Raw genomic sequence first — 3979 nt, 5'->3', positions numbered from 1 at the left:
TTCTTCCAACTTTTCTGTATGTTTGCAATCGTTCAGAATGAAGTAAAAACTGCATCCCTGATGGGTCTAGGTGGCTACTCATGTCACAAGAGGAACAAGCAGACCTTGAGTATCTCCTGCTAAGAGGGCACAATGCCCTCTAGGAAAGACTTGCCAAAAAAATAGAAACTAGACCAGCCAGTGTGACTCAGTGGCTGAGCATTCATCCATGAACCAAGGGGTCCCCAGTTTGATTCCCGGTCAGGGCACATGCCTGGGTTGCAGGCTCAATCCCTAGTAGGGTGCGCACAGAAGGCAGCCAATAGATGTCTATCATTGATGTTTCTTTTTCTTTCTTTCTTTTTTTAAAATGTATTTTATTGATTTTTTACAGAGTGGAAGGAAGAGGGATAGAGAGTTAGAAACATCGATGAGAGAGGAACATCGATCAGCTGCCTCCTGCACACTCCCCACTGGGGATGTGCCCGCAACCAAGGTACATGCCCTTGACCAGAATCGAACCTGGGACCCTTGAGTCCGTAGGCTGTCGCTCTATCCACTGAGCCAAACCGGTCAGGGCTATCATTGATGTTTCTATCTCTCTAATCCCTCTCCCTTCCTCTCTCTCTAAAAAAGAAAATCAATGAAAACATTTTTCTTTTTTAAAGGAAGCTGAACTGGATCATCTGTGGTCAAGATGAGGACAGAGAAATGCACTGAACCCACACCACAAGGATGACATCAGACTGGTAAAGCCGAAAGGACAACCCCATTTCCTCCACGAATATGTGGCAAGTGGGGAGAAAAGAGGAAGACAAACCAGCCCCAGCCAAGTGCAGTGTGTGACCTTGTTTGGATTTTTATTTGGACAAATGTTTGAGAGACAATTGGGGAAATCTCACAGGCTACCCAATGATATCAAGGAATTGTTAAACCTTTTTTTATTATTATTATTGTACATCACTCCTTTATCATACTGATCTGAAAAAAGATTTAGTAGTTATGCTCACAATGCTTACTGGGCCCACGTGGCAGGGCCAGCAACTGGAACATGATTCAGAACGCACACAGTGAAAGACACAGCTGGGCATGATCAAGTGACATTTCACTGCCATGAGACACTGAGGCCGGGGAGGGATTCGAAAACACAGCGGGATGACTCCTACCGGCCAAGGGGCTCTCCCACCCTGGTGTGAGGAATGGCTTATTTGGTGATGACCCCATGTGGGAAGAGTTCAACCGCCACTAGAAACCCCAGAAGGGTTTTTGTTTTGCATTATTTTATATAGATATGCTTTCTTTTTGTAAAAGTCAATGCAACACGTAAACATGCAGGATTGATCCCAATCTTCTGGAGCCAGCTTTTCGGGGGTCAAGGAGGAAACGTTGGTTGGAATCACCAGGCGTTCGTCTTCCGCTGGAATGACCAGAGCCCCCAGTCAGTTCACCTGTCTGCAGAGTAGCACAGCACTGCTCGCAGGAACACAAACAGCCTCTCTTGCCTCTCCTCATTGGTCACGCCTTCACATGGCTCCTCCCTCGCCCCCTGCTCTCAAGCAGGTCCTTAGTCATAAACAAAACACTAGCAAAAAACTGGAGTTATTACCCCTGGACTCTCTTAGATAAGAGTCTCCCTCGGCCGGGACGGAGGACCCATGCCCCACAGGTGCCATTCTGACTAGATTGCATGAAGGGAGTGGGTGCAGGAGACAAAATGGCTAACGCAAAATTGGGAGCCACCAGTCCCCATCTGCAGCTACAACCCAAGACGCCTACAGGTGTGGTCAGTGTGACATGTGCACAGGAGAGATGCAGAGGAATGGGATGGGAGGGAGGGTGTCCTTGGGAAGGTCGTCTGCCTGCTCGCCTTCACTTCTTGGCCTTGCCCTGGGTATGCACAGCCTCCAGGGCTTTATGCACAGTCTCTTCATCCCCCAGGAACTGCATGGGTTTGATGGGTTTCAAGTTCTTGTCCAATTCACAGACAATGGGAACACCAGTCGCAGGTTCAGCTCCATGATAGCCCCTTCAGAAAGACCCTCCAGATGTCTGACAATGCCCGAAGGCTGTTGCCATGGGCTGCAATCAGTACCGGTTTCCCCTCCTTGATCTGGGGCGCTATTTCTTCATTCCAAAAGGGCAGAGCTCTGCAATAGTGTCCTTCAGACTCTCACAGGAGGGTAGCTGATCTCAGTGAAGTCTGCATACCTGCGATCCTTCCTGATGTTGCTGTAGAAGGGACGGTCGGGCTCCATCGGTGGTGGTGGGATATCGTAAGAGCGCCTCCAGATGTTTACCTGGGCCTCGCCTTGCTTGGCAGCAGTTTCTGCTTTAAGACCAGTCAGACGCCCACAGTGCTGCTCACTGAGACGCCAAGCCCTCGCTACAGGCAGCCACATGTGGTCTAAGGCCGTGGTCGGCAAACTGCGGCTCGCGAGCCACATGCGGCTCTTTGGCCCCTGGAGTGTGGCTCTTCCTAAGCCTAGGAGTACCCTAATTACGTTAATAACAACGTATCTACCTATATAGTTTAAGTTTAAAAAATTTGGCTCTCAAAAGAAATTTCAGTCGTTGTACTGTTGATATTTGGCTCTGTTGACTAATGAGTTTGCCGACCACTGGTCTAAGGCATCCAGCACAGTCCAGAGGGTCCAAATTGCTCTCTTCTGCACTGAGGTGAAGCAGATGTCAAACTCAGCCGGCATCTCGCAGCGCCTGCCCACCTCGCTTTGCCTCCTCGTGCCCAGCTGGGCTCAGGTCCACATGGTACCAGCCGCTGAAGCGGTTCTCCAGGTTCCACGCGCTCTCGCCAGGCCGGATCAGCACCAGCTTGTAGGCAGCCATGGTGGCGGGTCCGAGTGCGGCGCAGACTCAGGAATTGTTAAACTTTATAGGTGTGGGGACGATATTGTCGTGATTGTTTGTGGTTACATCTTTTTGAGACATATATGGAAGTTTTTACAGATAAAATGATATGATATCTGGGATTTGTTTCAAAATGATCTAATGGTAGAGGTGGGGGTGGGAGTAGAGTTGAAGCATAACTGGCCACGGGCGTTGGAAACTGTTGGTGCTGCCTGTTCATGACATTATTCTCCCTTGTTCTGCATATGCTTTAAATTGTCCATATAAAAGTTTTTTAAAAATAATTCTTTATTGGTGAAAATATTACACCATAAAAGTTTTTAAAAAAGCAGCTGCACAAAAATAGGCCAAGATAATTTTGAAGAAGAAAAAGGAGATCTATCCTATATCAAATATCAAAACATAATCTAGTGGCAATATCTTTCCCAATTCCCAGGCTAGATCCTGCAAGCAGCTATTCCTGTTGGGAATGTGCCCTACAGATACCCTCGAGTGTGGGTGGAACAATATGTACCCACGGCTGCTCACTGCAGCAGCGCCATGGATACAGCAAAGGACTCGCGATAACTACATGAAGAGCAAAGGCTGAGCGATAACTACATGTCCCCCAGCGAGGACTATAACACAACCACAAATAGCACAAGGAAGTACTGTAGGCCTGGATATATGGGACCAGCTCCAAGACAAAGGGAAAAAAAGAAGCAAGAATCCAGACTAGAGTTGTGTATCCTTGCACATGCTACCATTTTTGCAAAAGATAGGAAAGTATAATATGTGTACGGGTTTCCTTGTATCTGGATGAAACATCTCTGGAAGCAAAAACAGGAAACCAGATGGCACTGGTTGCCTCCAGGGAGGTGATAGTGGTGGCTGATGGGCAGGAGAGAGACATGTCACTGCTTATGTCAGTATCGGGGAAAAAATAATTACAAGGAATACTTAATTCTGAAAGCTGTTATAAAAAGCAAATGCCACTAGAATCCTGGGTAATTGTCCACTCAGGAGAGCTTGAAGGCGTAAGGTCTTGAGAAGTCCTATGGGAAAGCAAATTACTCAAATGCTCTTCACAACGTGGCTGACACATAACCCGCCTCAAGGACACCGCTGAAGGAGGAACACTTCGGTCAACACCAGA

At 47.7% G+C, this 3979-nt stretch overlaps 1 pseudogene; it reads right to left on the bottom strand.

Annotated features, from left to right (window-relative positions):
* Positions 1-825: 825 nt before the first annotated feature.
* On the bottom strand, positions 826-3833 carry LOC132235066 (phosphoglycerate mutase 1-like; annotated as a pseudogene).
* Positions 3834-3979: the final 146 nt, after the last annotated feature.

The sequence above is a fragment of the Myotis daubentonii genome, chromosome 5, assembly GCF_963259705.1.
Source record: "Myotis daubentonii chromosome 5, mMyoDau2.1, whole genome shotgun sequence".
Lineage (NCBI taxonomy): Eukaryota > Metazoa > Chordata > Mammalia > Chiroptera > Vespertilionidae > Myotis > Myotis daubentonii.
This window is presented reverse-complemented; position numbering and strand designations above follow the sequence as displayed.